Source organism: Pinus tabuliformis, chromosome 1_2 (assembly GCF_031772625.1).
Source record: "Pinus tabuliformis cultivar Carrire ecotype Pingquan chromosome 1_2, CPIR1, whole genome shotgun sequence".
NCBI classification, from domain to species: Eukaryota; Viridiplantae; Streptophyta; class Pinopsida; order Pinales; family Pinaceae; genus Pinus; species Pinus tabuliformis.
The window spans coordinates 510,064,063-510,085,503 of NC_142298.1; the positions used below are offsets into that span (position 1 = coordinate 510,064,063).

A 21,441-nucleotide genomic window follows, 5' to 3' on the forward strand; every position below is an offset into this window, starting at 1 on the left:
ATGGATTAAATGAAAATATAAGTCGGAGTACAAGCTTCGTATTCAACTACACATAAGATAATTAAGAACAAATATGCATTTAATGCAGGGTTGGTAAAATGTATGGTCCAGACTTTTATTTCACAACTGCTATATGTACTCCGCAACATGGAAAAATATTTTTTGTATAATCACCCATTTTATGTCCAAATACTTTGACTTTTTCATGTATTAATATATTAAAAAATGTATTTTTGAATATACAAGATGTAGAAGTATTTTGCTAAGTGGCAGATGAAAGTTTGAGAAGAAAAGAGAGAAAATTGTGGAACAATTTGTGGTGGGCACATAAAAAAATATTGGTTATAGGGCTTTATAGTAAGTTACTCTGCAACACGTGGTGAAGTGTAAATTTGAGTAATAATTCATAGTTTTACTTGCTGAAGGAGCGACAACCTTCATATTTTATGCAAACATATTTTTCTTTTATTTTTGAAGTCGTAACCTAAAGTATATCTTGTTGCCATATGTTTCTGGAAATTTCACGTCTGTTTTTTACTACACAACCACTCTATATTGGCTATGTGCTAACTATGGGTAAATTTTCTTGAGTTTTTAGCTTTGTTTGGTTGCAGAAGTCAATTGTATGAATTAATATCCATGATTTTTTTCCTAAATATACCCCTTGTCCTCATCTTTCACATGGTATAAGAGCGGGTGTAAAAGTTTATTAGTGTAAGTGCAAGCTTTTAGCAGGAGTTAAAAGGTTGTTTTGGAGGCAAATTTTTTGGGCATATTTACCAACAAGGTGAAAGCCTTTTTTACAGTTAGAAATGGAAACATAAATCACAAGCTTGACTAATCCTAAAATACTCAATTTAATGGAAAAAATTGTGATTATTAGCCTATTACAATGAAGGCTATGTTTTCTCCTCAAGACAATTTGGATTTGGTGGAGAATGGTGTCTAACAACTGGAAGACGCAACAATATACAATCCGTTGTCACAAGAAGAAAAGGATTTGTTGAGGAACAACATGAAGAAGGATTCAAAATCCCTCTTCTACGTTTTTCAAGAATGTCATGAAAGTATTTTCCCAAGGATTGTAGCAGCAACAAAATCTAAGAATGCATGAGATATCCTCTAGACAGCCTACCAAGGCAATGCAAAAGTGAAGAGAGCAAAACTACAAATGCTAAGAAGATATTTTGAGATATTTTGTATTAAAGAGTCTAAGAATGTAGGCTCATTTTTTACACAAGAAATTGGATTGGTTACTCAAATTAGGTTTCCTGGTGAGACACTTGAGGAAAGGTAAATAGTTGAGAAAATTTTGAGAAGTCTACTATCTAGATTTAATGCCATTGTTGTGGCCATAGAAGAGACAAAGGATCTCTCACAATTTTTAGTGGATGGCCCTCATGCATCACTGATTTGTCATGAAGATAGACCGAATAGAGCAACAAACTCCTCATTGGCACATGCATTCAAGACACAAGTCTCAATTGGTCAAGGTAGAGGGAGAGGAAGATCAAATGCTAGAATAAGAGGAAGAAGCCCACATAGAGGTGGAAGAGGCAACCCTTCAAGCTCAAGTGGAAGTGGAAAAAATCAAAATTCAATTCAAGGCCCAAGTCAAAATCAAGTACAAGGTCAGAGGTATGGTAACTCTCAAGTTCAATGTCATTATTGTAAGAAGTATGGACATTATGCTCATGAATGTAGAAAGAAGTAACATGATATAAGTAACAAACCAAATGCAAATTTTATAGAGGAAAATTAGATTCAAGATAACACACTTTTAGATTGTAATGTAGCACAAGAAAAACAAAATGATGTATGGTTTCTAGATTTAGGTTGCAACAATCACATGACAGGGAACATTGAAATGTTGTCCAATTTAGATGAAAGTGTGAAATCTGAAGTGACATTAGGGACTGATAACAAAGTCATTGCCATGGGTATAGGAAGAGTCAAAATTCTAAAAAAGAAGGGGGAGAAGTAGTACATTTTGGATTTTTATTTTGTCCCTCATTTGAAGCATAACCTCATAATGATTGGACAACTCATGCAAAAGGGCTACAATGTCTTTTTCAAAAATGGAGAGTGCACAATTTTAGATAAGTCTCTAAGGAAAAAGTTTATTGCAAAAGTTCATATGACTAGAAATATAATGATTCCCCTAAAGATAAAACCATATTTGAAGGAAGAAGGTGTGCAAACACAACTATCAATGAATTCACAAGACGATGAAAGAAAAGTTGTAATTGTCACATAAATAAACTTTCAAGCAGAGGTTAAAGATGAAAACTGGCTATAGAATTTGAGATTTGGTCGTATTAATTTTGGAGGTTTGAATTTGTTGCATAAGAAAGGCATGGAGAAGCGATTTCCACTCATAGAAAAACTAGACAAATTATATGAAGTGTGTATCTTGGGCAAACAAAATAAAGAAACATTTCTATCAGGAAAGTCAATAAGGACAAAAGGACCATTAGAGATTGTCCATTCAAATTTATGTGGACCAATGCAGACACCATCAATTGGTGGCAGCTATTATTTTTTGACTTTCATAGATGTCTACACAAGGACGACATGGGTCTACTTCCCAAAACAAAAAAGTGAAGTTCTTGAGCACTTCTTCCAATACAAAGCTCTTGTTGAGAAGCAAAGTGGACACTACATCAATGATTTTAGGACTCACAGAGGTGGAAAATACATCTCAAACGACTTCCTTCATTTTTGCAGGGAACATGGAATTCACAAGAAATTTACAACAAGGTATACACCTCTACAAAATTGTGTCATGGAAAGGAAAAATATGACCATTATGGATATGGCATGGAGTATGTTGAAGGAAAACATTTATCAAATGACTATTGGGCTAAAGTTTTTTCTTGTGCATCATATATCATATTAAATAGATGTCCAACCAAAAGTGTCAAGAATATGGCTCTTGAAGAGGCATGGAATGGAAGAAAACAGTGTCACTCATATGAGAGTGTTTGGATGTGTTTCTTATACCCATGTCTTGGATGAATTAAGGAATAGGAAGGGGGACAAATGCATATTTGTTGGATATAGTGATGAATTCAATGCATAAAATCTCTATAATCCACTCACGTAGAAGGTCATAATCAACATATATGTGCAGTTCATAGAAGAGGAAGCATGGGATGGTAGTTTGGAGAAGACAACTAATGTGAAAAGGTGTATACCACAGGAAGCCAAAGAGGAATTGACTGTAGCAAGTAATTCCTCAATGGTGACTCCTCCTACTCCTATTCAAGCTCAACAGAGCAATCAACATGTGACATCATCAACAAATAATAGGACAATGTCACAAAGTCAAGAACATACTACACTAAGCATACTACAAAGACCCACAGTGTCGTCTACTTCAAGCGTAACATCAAGTGACATGTCAAGTCCATCTTCTGCAAGCATAAGAAGAGAAAAAAGCATAAACTTAAGTGAATTTTATGACCAAAATGAATTTGATAGTAGTGCAGGTCTGAATTTTTTATTTTCATTATTTTTTCATGTAGATTACAAAATCCGTTTTGAGGATGCAATCAAAGAAGAAAAATGGGTAGTGGTAATGGATGAAGAAATAAAAGAAATAGAAAATAATGATACATGGGAGTTAGTGGACCTTCCGTAAGGAAAAGAAGCCATTGGAGTGAAATGGGTCTTTAAGACCAAGAGAAACACTGAGGGAAAGATTGAGAGGCATAAAGAAAGGCTAGTTGTCAAAGGATACAAGTAGCAGCATGGAAGAGATTATGCAAAGACATTTGCGCCAGTTGCAAGGATGGAGACAATGCATATAGTGTTGTCAATTACGACACAACATAAATGGAAAGTGTATCAAATGGAGGTCAAATCAATGTTCTTGAATGGAGAGTTGAAAGAGGAAGTATATGTTGCACAACCACCTAGTTATGAGGTAAAAGGCAAAAAAGACAAGGTGTACAGGTTGAAGAAAGCTCTTTATGGCCTGAAGCAAGCACTATGTGCATGGTATAGTAGAATAGATGCTTACTTGATGGAGAATGACTTTGACAAATGTGATGGTGAGCCTACTCTCTACATCAAATAAAATGGCGGTAAGCTTCTTATTGATGTTTTATATGTAGATGATTTTATTTTTACAGGGAGTGATGATCTCCTCATTGCTAATTTCAAGGAAGTCATGAAAAGTGAGTTTGAAATGATAGACTTGGGGTTTTTAAGGTATTTTTTGGGCATAGAAGCGAAGCAAACAGAAAATGGTATTTTATTTCTCAAGAAAAGTATGTAGCTGATATTTTGGAGAGGTTTAATATGTAGAACAACAAGCCTGCAACAACTCCAACTGTAATGGGGTTAAAATTGAGTAAAGAATATTGCGGCAGCAATGTGAATCCAACACTTTACAACAGTATGGTTGGAAACTTGATGTATTTGACAACAACTAGGCTTGATATAATGTATGCATTGAGCTTGGTGTCAAGGTTCATGGAAACACCCAAAGAGACACACTGGTAGGTAGCTAAAAGGATTTTAAGGTAGGTTAATGGGACAATGTATGGTATTTTCTACACCACAACAAATAATTTTAGGTTGGTTGGTTACACTAATAGTGACTGGGCAGAAAGTGTTGATGATAGAAGGAGCACCTCAGGATATGTTTTTCATTTTGGTTCAGGAGCCATTTCATGGGCTTCCAAGAAGCAGTCGATAGTGTCATTGTCGACAACATAATCTCAATATGTCGTAGCAACAATAATAACGTGTCAAGAAGTTTGGATGAGAAGAATATTGAGGGAATTGTGGCATGAACAAGAGGGAACAACAACTATTTACTGCAACAACAATTTTGCAATTGCACTATTAAAGAATTCTATTTTTCACAAGAGGGGTAAGAACATTGACACTAAATATCATTTTATGAGAGAATTGATTAACCATGGTGAAATTATGTTGCAGCATTGCAGGTCATATGAACAATTTGCAGACATCTTCACAAAGCCATTGGCACATGAAAAAATTGTTTATCTAAGAGATTGTTTGGGAATTGTAAATGGCAGTAGTTTAGATTAAGGGGGAGTGTTGGGAAAAATTAATCCCAAACACCGTAGTTATGATACTAACAACAACCATCCTTTGGAATAACACAACAAAATTAATTTACCATTTTTCCTTGCATGGAGAAGATTTTTTGTTTGCAGGCGAAAGGACATGGTTTAAATGAAATTTTGAGTGGGAGTACAAACTTCCCATTCCACAACACATCATATAATCAAGAACGAATGTGAATTTAATGCAAGGTTGGTAAAACTTATGTTTCAAACTTTTATTTCGCAACTATTATATGTACTCCGTAACATAGAAAATTATTTTCTGTACAACTGCCCTTCGTGTGTCTTAATACTTTGACTTTGTCATGTATTAATATATTAAAAAATGTATGTTTGAATATAGAAGATGTATAAGTCTTTTTATAAGTGGTGGATGTAAGTTTGAGAAGAAAAGAGAGAAAATCGTGGAGCAATTTTTGGTGAGTGTGTAAAACAATTAATTTATAGAGTTTACTGTGAGTTACTCCACAACACCTCGTGAAGTGTAAATCTCGTTAAGAACTCATAGTTTTACTTGGTGAAGGAGTTTTAGCCTCCATATTTTATGCCAATGTATTTTTCTTGTATTTTTTAAATCATAACCTAAAGTATATTTTTTTTCGATATGTTTGTGGAAATTTCACGTCTAGTTTTTACCATGTAACGACTTTATTTTTTCTCTTTTCTCATTGTGTGTAGATTTTCTTGAGTTTTTAGCTTTTTTTGTTGCGGAATTAAATTGTATGAATTAATCTCCGTGATTGTTGTCCTAAATAGACCCCTCTGCCTCATCTTTCATGACTTATTTTCTTCAAATGCCTCCTATTAACCCTTCTCCCATTGGGAACTCTTGTCACTCACAACTATGGCATGCAGTGTTGCACTTCCTATTGAAAATGAGGTTATAAATTTGCTCAGGTATTGTGCTTCCACAATAAATCTATTAAAATCAAAAGCATTTGTAGGAATATTCCACTTCATGATGCCCCCCATCCTTGTGAGATCTATATTGAGCTCCCCTCCACCAATCACATAGCCTAAATACACCAAAGATTGTTGTGAAAATTCACATTTCTTAAGGTTTGCCAACATTTTGTGCTTCTTAATAGTCTCTAGCACTTGCATCAGGTGTGAGATGTTATCCTCCCAAGGGGTATTGTAAACCAATATATCATCCAAATAAACAATAAAAAAGAATATAAATAAGGTAATAGTACATCATTCATTAATTTCATGAATGTAGTTGGTGCATTACATAGATGAAATGACATGACTAACGAGTAATACAAAACTTGTATGGTTTTGAAGGAAACCTTCGAGGGATCTTCTTTTCCAACTCCAACTTGGTGAGACCTTTATTTTAAATCCAATTTCTGGAAGTACTTTTCTCACTACAACTGACACCAATAGATCATCCATCCTTGGCATGGGCTTCTTGTTCTTCAGTGCAATTTTGTTTAATTCCCTATAATAAATGGGTATTCCCTAAGTCCCATCCTAGTTTGGCATAATTATGATGGGTGACCCAGATGGTGAGGTACTTAGAAAATAAAATCATGCTCCAATAGCTATTGTAACTGCTTCTTACCTCATTTGATTCTAGAATGGATCGTTTGCACAACCTGATGTTTGGCAATGGAGAGTTTGGCAATAGATGGATCTCATGCTCCACTTCCCACTTGAGTGGTATCCCTTTAGGCTCGTGGAACACTCCCTTGTATGCATATAGAAACTCTTCTATTTGTTGTCTTTGATGCCTAGTGAACCCCTCTACGAAAACCTTTGCTCTCATTTACTATTTTATAAGCTGATTTTATGATTCGAATTTAAATAGGAATGCAACAAATTACATAAATAACCATAAATACAAAGATGCAGCAGAAATAATACTTCATTTCGTTGATGTTAAATACTGAAATATGCTTACAAACATAAATGGAAATAAACCAGCTAGGGCGATGGTAGGTTATCTCTGAGAAGAGATGTGGCGGCTACATGCCTCTAAACTGTGTTATAATGAGGCTCGAAAGCCTATTTATTGTTGAGAAAGAATGGATAACCCTAGACATCCAAAAACCTAACCCTAGGAGATGAAGCGCCAAACTATGGGCCTTGCTTGGGTAAATTGGTACATCAACTTCCTAGGGTCGTAACTTTGGCATATGTCTCTGTTTGATGCGCACAATACCTTGTTAGAAAGATCTATCCGAGGACTACAATTTTTGAGTGAGAAACATCAATTTATGACCCATGATGCTCCTGATTTTCCCAAAAACATCGTTTAGGGCCTCAAAACGGCTCTAGAAGTTCAGGACCCGAAAAAACTGCCAAAAATAGTAAATTGTGCTACAATTAAGGAAACTAAAAACTGAAAGAGATAGTTGTGGGGGTCCAAGTGGGATAGGTGGGTGGCCACCAACATCCACCTGGATCATTCCTCCCCCCTTAGGAAGCAATGGTCTCCATTACGTTGAGTTCTTCCATGAGATGAGGAAACTTATACTGGACTTGGTCCCTAGTGAGTTGTTCTACAATCTCTTATGTGTCCAGTAATGGTGGGAAGCATGGTCGATGGCGGTCCGCATTGAACACTCCAAGCCAAGGAATGGGGGAATGCTGTGCTCCAAATCATTGTTTCCCACAGCCTTGGTAATGGTGTAAAGACCATATTAGAGTGATCTGAGTTTCCGATGGGCTCTTGTAATGTGTTCTTTCTACAGATGCAACTAGAATTTGTCGCCCACATGAAACTTGTGTGGCACCCAATGTTGATCATGTCGCAGCTTTTACTTGGAATTTTCCAGAATGGAGTGGTGATATATCGAGCCGTTGGGTAGAGGTGCTCCTGGAGTCAGATCGAATGAATGCTTGACTTGACTCTACAACAGCACCCCTATGGGTGAGGAGAAGATGTTCCTATATTCTTTCATGACCGTATCCATCTGTTGTTGTTGCTGCGTGGAGGAACACTTCGCAGGGGTCATGGATGTGGCGACAATCTTCCCCTTACTTTGGGAGCGAACCAGGCAGAAAATGAATTTCCTAGTTTGGGAGATGATCTTGCTGCATTTCTTAGCAAATATCAAAGAGGTGGCAGTAGGTGGGGCTATCTCTGGTATCCTCTATAATGAATTACCCAAAGAAATAATAATAGTGCGAGGCCTTCACTCATACACAGCATGTCACTTCCACAAGTATGGTTGGCCTAATAAGACATCACAAACATCAAGAGGTGCAACATCACACAATACCTCATCTGTGAAGGGCTTCATGCCGTAGGAAAGGCGACACTACTGGCAAACTCGAAGATCTCGCCCTTGGTGAAGCCACCCGATGGTGTACGGTTGTGGACGTCCTGTGGTCAGTAAGCCCAGCCGCTTCACGACCTATGTCGAAATGAGGTTCTTTTGGCTCCGATTATCGACAATGAACTATAGCAGGGAGCCCTTTACTCAAATCTGGGAGTGGAAGAGGTGCCCCTCCTCCACTGGATCTTTGGGTTCATCCTTCTGGATCTTCGTGGTGGCAATGGTGGCATTGGGCTCCACATCGATAATCTGCTTCCCTTTGTCATTCCCCTTATCAAGTTCTGATTCAAAGTCAAAACATGCATCTGATTCCGAAGACTTTAGCTCGGCCACTAATGACTGCTTGGCCTGACACTCACTTGTGTTTTGAGTGGAGCTCTTATGGAACTCACACCACTTTCCCGTGTCCTTCTTCGGCTTCGTAGTGTTGTTCTTTGCTTACATCTTTGGCGAGTTGTCCTAGGCCACCCTACCTTGGCTTTGTCCTTTGTTCAGCAATTTAGGGGTGCCTTTCCCTTGCTTCGGATTTGTATATCCAAAGTCTCGCTTCTTCTATTTAAACTTCTGCTCGATTTTGACAGTGTATCGATACGTTGTACTGAGTGAGGAGATGTCTAGGAACTCCATCTTGTCCTAGATGTACCTGTGTAAGCAGTCGCGGTATTTGAGTATCAAATGCAGCTCAGAATCCTTGATACCCAACTTTGTGCAAAGGGTATGAAAAATATTGGTAAACTCCGACATGTCTTGGTCCCTTCCCTGCCGTAGCGTGGTCCACTTTATGTATTTATCTTCATAGCTCTTGACAAAATAGTAATGCTCCTTGATGGCATTCTGAAATGAATTCCAGGTGGGTGCAACTGAAAATAGTGAGGACGTACTTTCATCCTTCTGCTCGCAGTAGGTTTCCCACCAGTCCTTGATGTGTGGGGCCGCTTTAAGAAGAGCGAAAGTAATCTTTTCCTGACCAGAAAAATCATGAATAGAAAAATACCATTCTAGCAGATTTAACCACTTATCTATAATGTCTGCATCTATCAGACCCTCAAATATGAGAATGTCAAAGTTAACTTGTACCTTAAAGGGTGTGGCACTTCCAGAGTAGCTACTGGAAGTAGATGTGTCGCCCCTGGGTAGCTATTGAAGGATCTGGTCAAAGTTATCTATCATCGCGCTCCTTTGTCGCTCGAGGGCCTCTTCAAGCAAGATTTTGATAGGATCTCTTGCCCCCTCGTCTTTCTTTTCATTCGCCATGGGAGGCTATCAGGATTTGCGAGGCTGGTCTTGCAAAGGTTCGACTAGTTCAAGCCCTAACTCCTTATATCTCGATCTCGTTGGGGACATGCAAAGAAAAACAAAGGAAGAGCAGGCCGCTCTAATACCACTGATCCGGATTTAAACAGGAATGCAACAAATTATAGAAATAACCATAAATACAGAGATGCAACAAAAATAATACTTCATTTCATTGATGTAAAATACTGAAATATGCTTACAAACATAAATGGAAATAAACCAGCTAGGGTGATGGTAGCTTATCTCTGAGAAGAGATGTGGCAGCTACATGCCTCTGAACTGTGTTACAATGAGGCTCGAAGGCCTATTTATTGTTGATAAAGAATGGAAAACCCTAAACATCCAAAAACCTAACCCTAAGAGATGAAGCGCCAAACTATGGGCCTCGTTTGGGTAAATTGGTACATCAACTTCCCGAAGTCATAACTTTGGCATATGATCTCCCTTTGACACGCACAATACATCATTAGAAAGATCTGTCCGAGGACTAAAACTTTTGAGTGAGAAAGATCGGCCAATGACCCATGTTGCTCCCGGTTTTCCCAAAAGAACGTTATTTAGCGCCTCAAAACGGCTCCGGAAGTTCAGGACTCGAAAAAACTGCCAAAAATAGTAAATTGTGCTACAATTAAGGAAACTAAAAAATTGAAATAGACAATTGTGGGGGTCCAAGTGGGATAGGTGGGTAGCCACCAACATCCACCTGGATCATTTTCTCTTCAGAATAATAAAACATACTTCTTTCTAAAACTGATCAATTTCTTAACTTTGTTTTCACTTATGAGTGAAATCTTTGACTTATCCTTGTGTGAATATATGATGAAGGATATTTTTCCTTGATAAGGAAGTGTTGGTTGGCTCTCTAAATAAATATTGCATCCTGCATGTACATATAGTGAATCCCAAACAAGAACTCCACATACATCAAGTTGAACTACATTTAATTCTACTTCATCAACAAAATCTTCATTCATAGAAATCATCATTGGCAATGAATTTAATTTTACAGTTTTGGGTTACCTTTATCTTTGCCTCCTTATTGAACCAACCCAATAGATATGGGTTACGATAGCCATGAACCTCTAGTCAAAATTTTTTGACCAGATCCACTGTTATCAAATTTTCCTATGATCTTTAGTAAGATAGAGCATTTATTTTTTTCTTCTTGAATTGTATCTTTTTATGTAAGAATTTGGCCATTTCCTTCTCTTCATTTTCATGAAGGATACCAAGATTCACCTCCTTTTACACTAATGTGAAAACAATATTCTCATCCACATCAAATCAACTCTCCACCAATGTCTTGAATATGAGGCTATGAGATTTTTCTTCTTTGTATCCTTTTTATTGCTCTTTGGGTTGAGCTTTGGATGCAATTTCTAACACTTTTCCTATGTGATCATCAATTTTGTAGTGTTTTCTAGGCAATTTTCACTAGTGTTCTATGGTTGTTGTCTTCTTATCCTCCCACCCTTTCCACTTCTTCTTCCCCTCCATGGAAGCTTCCTAGTGTTCCTTCTACTTTGAACCACTTCACTTCTGTTTCTTTTAGCCTATGTTTTCTAGGTATTTTGCTTGTACAAAGGCCTCATTCATCGTTCTAGATCACTTGCTTCCATAGATGGTTTTATAGACCCCCTAGATACTTTAGGAGAACATTTAGGTTTTTGGAAGAAATACCAAATATTATTTCCATATTTTTGAATTATGTGATATACTCCTATACACTCTACTCCTATCTCATATTGAAGTAATGTCACTCAATCCACAAGTCCTCTACATGTCCAATAAGTTAGAACTAGCCTATAAATTTTGTAGATGTTGGAAGAACACTCAGCGAGTATGCTATTTAAGATTTCAAACCATGTTACAAAAGCTTAAGGCTTTGAAAATCCCTCTTAAATTGGAGCATGTTGCACACATCTCAATAAAGACTCGATGTGGCTCGGGTAATAATAGAGGTAAGATATGTAGATAGTGTGAAGCGTACATTCAATAAATATATGGATGATGGAGGGCCTGTTTATGCCACGGGCTCTAAAATTATTGCTGAAGAGGCTATATAATTGAAATGCCAGATAGGAGTAATTATCTTGGCTCATCCATGGGGATTAAAGAACCATCTTTCAGTCGTCAGAACAGAAAGCCGAAAGCAGGTGGCCTTTATGGAATCAAATCATATAGAAGTGATAGAAAAGGAACTGGATTTCATGAATTAGCTGATGCCTACCAGTTAAGAAATTAGCTAAGGAGAAAGTGATGTTCAAGAAGAAGCAAGAAAGATCATTGAGCTACATCACGAGGTAGGAAGGGTCATCACGATATATTGGAGATTAGAGAAGCTAAGTGAGACTCAATCCCAGGATGGAGAAGCTAAGTGCGACTCAATAGCATGGCGGGCAAGCTAAGTGCAACTTAGTCGCACAAAAGGGTTGTTCTTAGTCCTTAATCGCACACAAAGGTTGTTCATAGCTCTATTAACGCAAATAATAAAGGAAAATAACGATCAATTACAGACTAGGGAAGCAAATAGAGACTCAATCGCTAAGAAGCATAGAGAATATCGACTAACCGCAAACAAGGAATCTATGATGTGACTGAATCCCAAATAGAGAAGTAGAGATGCGACCTAGCTCCCCTAATAGCGATTTCCATCCATTGCAATCACAACTTGCTTAGTCTCATCGTGATTGGCAATTTGGCCTTTACCTAATCACCATCTGCCTCAACGCATCACGATCCAGTCCACCAACGATTCGATTTCATTATAATGATTAAAGGGAAGCTGAACGTCCCTTTCTGCTCTACGCAATGAATGACCACGACGAGGACCATACTCTGCAGATCCTAGTCTGTATTTTATAAGAGCTATAAATGGGATTAAGTGAAACAAAACAAAAAAGGAAAATCCTTGCTTGCTTCTGCATTGCTTCTTTTTTTTTTTTTTTTTTTCTCTCTTAACTAAGCTTATACGTTATGTTGAGAGTACACGCAAAGGCTTACCAAGTATATCAACATCAAAAGCTAAGGAATATGCTGAGAAAATTGATGCTCTTGCAACAAGGATAGGTTCCTATTTTCTGATTAAAAGCATGAGAGCAAGTGTCAGATAACAATCAAATTGAAGATGTTCCTAAATGGGAAGGGAAACAAATTTCCGATGAAATAAAATAAGCTTTGCTTCCAGATCGTCAACTCCAATAATAAGAAAGAAACCCATACAGAATAATGAGGATCAAAGTAAATGTGAAGTGGGTGTGACTGCCAAGACTGAGTCACCAATAAAACTAGATGCACAATCTCAAAGGAACATTGAAAAGAATAGGAAACTGCAGGATTTAACAAATGAAATGTTTGCTTTGTGTCATCAACTTAAGGAGACTAGTGTCATGATGAATCAATCTTTTCATGACTCTAAAAGATTCTCGTTCTACAAAATGAGCAGTGGATCATAGTTTATCTAGTATAAATAATGTAAATGACCGAGCGCGGCAAATCTATTTACAAAGCTTGAAAACTAGTTGCCTCTCTTGGATTTTCATATTTTCCATGAGTTACATGTTTCTACTAGTTGTTTTGTTCATCCGCATCACCTGACAGGTTCAAGAAATGCATGTTTGTTTTTTTGTTCACAGCTTGTAGAGGGTGATATTTATATTATGACCCTAGTAACTCGTTTGAGTAGCCTCTTATAAATGTTCTAACATTCTGAAAAATATTTAGGTTATACATTAACATATGAAATTTTTTTAAAGGGTCACATCAAGAGGGCTTGCGATAGAACAGGGAGAGATATTGTTATGAAAGAATGTGAAGTTGGATTGTGAAGCTTGTGATTCCTTTGGGACAATGTACAAAGATGTGAGACCCTTGACAAAAAATACAACAGAGCGTTAGTTGCTGCTCCATTGAGAGTTATGGGGTTTACTTGTCAGATGGGTCAGAAAACAGTACGACTATGGGTCAGACGTAGCATTGGATAAGATAAAGGATTTCCATAGGCACCGGTTACAAGTCCTTGTTGAAGCAGGACCAGATTTGCTGGATTTTGAGACAATCACCAATGAACTTGAAGGAAAAGCTTGTGTTGAATTGTTGGAAGAAGAAATTGTCCAGGTTCTGTCTTGGTTATGATTTAGTGTCATTGATGGTATACATATATTCTCTGGCTGGACATTTAGAGAGTGGTTTGGTGCAGGGCCATCCTTAAGTCAATTGCAGATTCCCAGAATATTCGGGAATGCGACAGACATGGGAGCCGTCAAAAAATTGACCACGCCCATGTCAGTAGGATTCCCGAACGGGAATTTGCAATCGACTTAACCTCACCGTTGATACAGTGGAAAAAATTAAAAAAGTAGTTAGAATTGGCATAAATTGCTCTACTCCAAATTTTATTGAAGACCTTATATGATTGCTGAAAAGGAAACCGATAAAGCTATTGCAGTTTATCCCAATAGTGATGAAATTTGGGATGGCAAGGAAAAGCAATGGCTTCATTTGCGAAGAAAAATCTATAATTTTAATGAAGAGGAGTTGAGATGGCTGAAACCCATAGAAGGAACTGAACAAAGTGATATGGTTAGACACTTAATTCATTTCGCACAGGTGTCATTACCATTACATTTAAGAGTCGAAAGCTCGAGTTTATAAAAAGCCATATGCAGGTTGACTACCATCCTGATGATTTTCGCCAACCAGAAGATGGTGGAAGTAATGCGCTGCAAATGCCAAGATCAGAAAATCACATAAAAATCATGGAAATTGTGTTCTCATGTAAGTTGCCTTGTGTGAATCTCTCAATATGCCGTTTGAAGAAATTGTGTTTATAAATAAACTACAGTTTTCTTTAGCTACTGAAAAGGTTGACTCAAGCTTCCCAGTAGGAAATAGTCTTTCGAGGGAGGTCAAATATCGAAAAGTTTACCATTGTTAAAAGCTCTCACCAGGCATTGAATGCTTCTGTGAACATCAAAAAACTTGGTTTGATTCAGACCATTAACTTGTCAAGCTTGGATCCAACATGTGTTTGGTTGATTTATTTGGATGTGTCATACGTGAAGGAGGATGTGAGAGAATCCTAGGAGGAGCTTGTTTCGATCCGAATTGGTTTGAACAATGTGCGTCTTCGAGGATGTCAGAGAATCCCAGGAGGAGCTTGTTTCGATACGAATTGGTTTGAAGAATGTGTGTCTTCTTATTGATCCGATATAGGGTATAAAGCCTAGAGACCATGAACTACTTATATTTTGATGCAGATGATCTCTTCCAAAACATAATACCCCCCTTCCAGGCTACAGCATCAAATCTCATCACAATGGTTATATTATTTTACAAGCTATTTCTTTCCTCGTGTTTTTATAATTGTATTGTAAATATTAGTTTTTGATAATATGCAAATGGTAAAAGTCATTTGTAAATAAAAATCTATGAGAGAGTTGAAAGGTCATGGGGAAGGTGAAGAGTCATTTGGCTTATTTGTATAGATACATTCTCATGCCTTTAAAGAAAGGGGATTTTTGCACTTGAGTTTTTCTAGCACTTAAATAGTTGTTAGCATTTCGGTATATTTGACCACTCTTGTTCTTGGTAGATTTTAGGATGAGTTGTGGTGTCGCTAGGGGCCTTTCTTGGAGATGATATGAGCAGTTTACATTTCAGTATTGGATTTTGATGGACCTACATTACATGTACTTGAATTTGTAGCATTATGAATGAGAAGCTCTTCACTTGCGAAATACATTCCAGTGCAATTTCATGGTGGTTGTAATAGCTAGTAGATACTTCTATTGTATGTGCATGTGCATGTGTGTGTTCATTTGGGTTATATGTTGATGAATGAACTCACAACTTATTGGTCATGTGTTTTCTTGAATATTTACCCTCTCATTCTGTGCTACACTAGTAATCTAGTGTGAACTAATTTGCAATTAACTTCTAGTACTTTCTCATTCTTGTATGTCTTAGATGATTTTAGATAACTAATTCTTATTTTGATATACTCATTATTTTGTTGTTATATTCTTGTACCTTGTACTTCAAGCTACCAATTGTGGGATGATTTTGTCCTCATTCTATGGGTATTTCATGCATTTCTTCACATTCACATCTCTTCACTTGAAACCCAAGAGGAAATAATACATGCTTGTAGTTGGGCCCACATACCAGATGGGACTCCTATACCAAATGGTGTGAGATCTAATTTTTATTTTGCAGCAAGGAGATCCCCTACCTTTTGGCAGTGCATTTTTCTTAGTCAACACACGGGGTTATCAATTGGTTCAAATCTAGGAGGTTCAAGCTAGCAATGAATGGAAGGAATGGTTGTATCACAATTGTTCTAGGATTATTTCCCATATTGGCACCAACATTGGTACCCACATTAGTGTCACCATTAGTACAAAGTTTCCATTGTATTAGCACCACATTAATATGGCATATACATAGATAGTTTTTAAGAGTATTTGGAAGAAACATGTTGTATTGCCTCAACTCTCATTATTATAGTCATCACTCTTGCTTTTATTGTGATGATATTATTCTTTCAGTGACATGTCCTTAAAATATTGGAAATAAACTAAGGATTCTATAAGATCTTGTGGTCCAAGATGGATATTGCTATTAAAATTGACAAAACACAGTCATGATAATCAAATCCAAGAAGATCATTTATGATAATTCCGTTTATGAAAATATAACCTAAAGGAAGTGTCTTCATACAAATAACTCATAATTGATATCCATCAAAAGCTCAATTAGAATTATAGCATTCAGAAATGAAGAAATAAAGGGTCGAAAGATTATTATGGACATTTTTCCGTGATAAGAAGAGTTAACAACAAGGCTAGGATCATACTCGCATGGCATGATGTTCATTCTAACCACTACCACTATAACCTTTAGGTGAAACCACATGCATGCGAGCATATCACTCTTGAATAAATCTATGGTATTTCATCATTGGATCACATACTTTACATAATACTCATAACACAACCATCACTAATTTACCTGCCCCTATTATGGACTTGAAAACAATTTTAAATAAATATATCTTTGGAAATAGGATTAAAAATGAAATCCTCTTCGAGACTCTCATTATCCCTATTATATTATAATAATATGAAGTTTGGGTATGTACTATGTAAAGAGAGTCATGGAGAAAGATAGAACATAACCAGAAGAAATTTATAACCTATAATCTCAAAATTAAAGGAAATGCACCCTATCCTATCCTCCTTAATGTAACAAGTCTTTCTTTCTTTGAGAGTGTGCCTATGATCATATATTTGATGTATAAGAAGAGGTCAAACAACATTGAAGATAAGAATATTTCTTAAATTGTTTCAAAATCTAGCCAAAACCACCTTTGGATCAAGCAACGATGACAAAAGCTTAAGTTTTAAAAATTTTATGGTAAGAAATGCATACAAGGATTCAATATTAACAAAAAGATAAACAATGACAATCAAACATAATATTTAAATATTTACGTTACAAACCCTTAACTAGTAAAACAATCAAAATGTTTACAACCACATACTTTATTTTTATCATAAATCAATTCCATTGTTTACAATACAATATAAAGAATCCCACATCATTCAAAACCCTTAATGTATTAGCCCAAATTAAATTGCAACATTAATTTCTTAACCAAAATTAGAAACCACACTCTAAAAATCCATGCACAGTTGCCTAAAGTTAAACCGTGTGTCATAAAATATCAAAAAGATACATAGAAACCACAAAAAGAAATTGGTTCTCTAGAACTCCCATGTGAACCCACTATGCCCACCATATAAGAATCACACATGAGGCTAATTGTACAAATACAGTAACGCATACCCAAAAATAAAAATAAGATACTTGTAGTTATAATGAAGCCCTTTATTCATAAAAGTGATATCATATTCTATCCATAATGTAGCAATTTTTCGAGATGTATCTATATCATAAACAATGCACTCCCATTCTGGACCTACAAGGGGCAGAGGCCGAAAGTCAACATTGGTTGTGTTATCACTGACAAAATTTCAATGCCAAATGTCTTACATTTGTTTGATGGTAAAACACATAAATCATTTTTAGCAGTTTCGCAGCGCAACATCTTTTAGGTGATTTCGCAGCGCGCTGCGAAACCCCTGTAGCAGCCTGTTTCAGCTGAAGAAACTCTGTTTCTGCTTTTACTAGTCAATTTCTAAAAGCTTTCCTGAGCAGCTGAGAACTTAATTTTGCAAACTGAAAGAGGCTTTTATTCCTAACATGCTGCACTACAAAAACCTCTTTCAGTTTCTTCAAATTCGTTCTGAGGTGGGAGGAATTTATGGTTAAACTTGCGCTACGAAACTGCAGAAAGTCAAGCTTTGTCTACTGGTTTTAGTAGTGTTTTTCAAAATCAGTTTCTGGTCACATGAAAGGCTATCTTGGAATTATGAAGGAGGTTTCTCTTTATAACATGTCAAGCTACAATAACCTATCTCACTTTATTCGTATGTGTTTTCAGTTGGGAGATAAGAAGCTTTTATTGAGACCCTAATTTCAGAAAACATATTTTTCCCTGTTTGCCACGTGTTTTTCAAGGACAGTTTCTGGACCGCTGGAGAAATATTTTCAAAAACCAGGAGAGGTTTTTGTTCTGGACAACATGGGCTACAAAAACCTCCTTCAGTTTCATAAAATGTGTCATGGATGAAGAGATAAAGGCTCTGCAATTTTCAAGGATCTAACCCTAAAAACAGGGAAACATGTTCCCTAATTTCTAGGGTTTCTCATCAACAGTTGGGTGACCACGTGGGAGGCTTCATCAAATTCGACCTCATGGAGTGTTAGGTGTCAAAGAATGCTTTAAATGTTTAGATAAGTTTGTTGTAATCATAATAAGGAGTTACACTCCTAGTTGTATTAGGTCTCTAGGACTCCTAGTTAGTTGTCCTTTGCATTTAATAGTTAGTTTTGAGTGTCATTAGGTGTCAGGTCAGGTAGAATTCGAATTTTCCTCATCCTAGAAGAGGAATCTAAGTTGTGTAAAGAGCTCTATATATAGCAAAAGAGCTGATGTACAAAGGGTTGGAAAAGGTTAGAGAAAAAGACTACTTTTGTAAATGCTATGCAGGGATTGATATATACAGAAGCAGTTGGACTTTTCTGAAGCTGAGATTCTTAGTGTACTTCAGTGAGCTTCATCTTTTATCTTTGATATGCTTTACTTCCATAGTCTTAATGCTTATTACTCAGAATTCATGGAGGAACATGCTCTGACTTCCTTTAAGTGTTAAACTATGGTGAATTGAGTTTTTGAGTCCTATCTTTGGATGTTTTTCTTCAATGTTTTAATACTTATTACTCAGAATTCATGGTTACTCATGCTCTGACTTCCTTTAGGTATTAAACTCTGATATATCACTTTAAATTCTTTCCTTTTAAATACCTTGATGTATCATTACTCAGAATTCATGCCCACATGCTCTGACTCCTATGAACTTCAAGTTATTGAGACTTTCTTGAATGTGTCACTCTTTCATTGAAGTATATACAAGCCTCAGTTTTATAAGAAGAGCTATTTGTTATCCTTATCTCTGTCACTGACTCCATAGCCCAATGGTAGCAAGTCTCCATCTTCCAATCTACCAACATATAAAATCACAAACCATAGAGTTAGCCATCTATCCATATCTTTAATCAATATCATTAACCCTTTGAGAGAGCCCTCTCAGGCTAAGGAGGCTAAGCCTTAGCTAAAAGATTGGTTTGAAATAGTTACATGAAGTCTTCCTGGGTTGCAGCCTTCCAGAGCTTGATTTTGTGATAACATTTTGGTGCGTCTGCCGGGAGCCTGAAGTCTATTCATTCCCGAAATCAATGGTTGAACTTCTGAAGGTAGCAGGAGCTCAGACATCTTTGAGGCTGCAAAACTACCTTGGCGACTCCACACATCAAATAAGAAATTAGAAGGTGACTCCACTGCTAGAAGATCAGTAGCTTGATGAAGTTACAAGATGAGTTCCACTGCAAGAATGAATGCCAGGTATGCTCCTATGAATCGGTCTCATATCCCTGGTTTTCCAAATCCTATGCCAAAGGTTGATTGGTTAGAGGTTATTCCGATATTCAAAGATGAAAAGAAGGACAATGTTGCTCTTCATTTGGTTAGGTTTCATATGCATGTACGCAGTCTTAAGGTTCACTTTCCTGAGGATTGTCTCATGAGGATGTTTATGGCCACTTTAGAAGGAAAAGCATGGTCTTGGTATAAAAGTTTGGAAAATGGTTCATTATCTTCTCTTGCTGATTTCCATAATGTGTTCTATGACATGTATAAAGAGTGTCATCCTTCCTTATTGTTGCTCAAAGATTGTTGTAGACATTCTTTAAATCTCATTCAGTACTTGGAGGATTGTTATGATGATGATGAGTTTATAGATGAAGAAATTTTAGAGGCTCTTCATAACAATGCATTTCAGCACCAAGAAGAAAGTACAACATCTCATGAAATGCAGCATGAAGATCAGCAGGGGTTTACTTATGAAAACCATGTTCAATCCTCTGATATTGATGTAGAGATGCAGCAGACTTGTCAGTCTTCGGATCATTATCAAAATGAACATGATTACAAACACCAAGAAGAAATGTTGGAAGAAATTTTTTATGACCCTCAGGCAGAGGAAAAGATTGTTCATTTTTGTAATTTCTTACAGCAGCTTACACTAAAGAATGATGATAATAATGAGGAAAATTCCATTGTTTGTTGGAATGATTCAGAAAAGCAGTTGGATAGCTTGTCAAATAGCAAATTGGATAGCACATCAAAGGGGTTTTGTGTGGCTAAGGATCAGTTGTCTAAAGAGATAGAATGTTATGATGATTATCAAACTAACCATGTGTTTTTTGACCCTATAGCTGACTACATGGAAAAGATTTACTGTTCAGGCTTCCAATTATATGTTCATCTTGAAGAACAGTTGCACCTCATGCTTCCTTGGTTATTTCAGTATCCGGTTTATTTATGCTTCAAGCACAGTAAGGAGATCCAAGTTTCAGATCAGATTGATGATTGGCTTCATTGGAAGTTTCATGTTCCTTGAGCTACAATTGGAGAATGCAGCTGATAGGGTAGGTAGGTAAGAAAGTGCAAATAAGCTCAAGGTTGACTGAGCATTTTTTCAGTAGTGGTAGATTTCTTTTTCCCACAGTCATCATCAAGCTTAAGCCTGAGGTGAAGGCTCAAGAAGCTGAAAGAAGATGTTTGTCAAATAAATTTTACAAGGCACTGGAACTGCAGGTTCTTAGTGTACCACAAGGGCACACTATCCCAAGTGGAGCCACTGTTATCACTGACAAAATTTCAATGCCAAATGTCTTACATTTGTTTGATGGTAAAACACATAAATCATTTTTAGCAGTTTCGCAGCGCAACATCTTTTAGGTGATTTCGCAGCGCGCTGCGAAACCCCTGTAGCAGCCTGTTTCAGCTGAAGAAACTTTGTTTCTGCTTTTACTAGTCAATTTCTAAAAGCTTTCCTGAGCAGCTGAGAACTTAATTTTGCAAACTGAAAGAGACTTTTATTCCTAACATGCTGCACTACAAAAACCTCTTTCAGTTTCTTCAAATTCTTTCTGAGGTGGGAGGAATTTATGGTTAAACTTGCGCTACGAAACTGCAGAAAGTCAAGCTTTGTCTACTGGTTTTAGTAGTGTTTTTCAAAATCAGTTTCTGGTCACATGAAAGGCTATCTTGGAATTATGAAGGAGGTTTC

At 36.8% G+C, this 21,441-nt stretch overlaps 1 pseudogene; it reads left to right on the forward strand.

The window, feature by feature from the left end:
- The window catches only part of LOC149206567 (homocysteine S-methyltransferase 1-like), an 81,188-nt pseudogene that overhangs the window by 15,510 nt on the left and 44,237 nt on the right, over positions 1–21,441 (forward strand).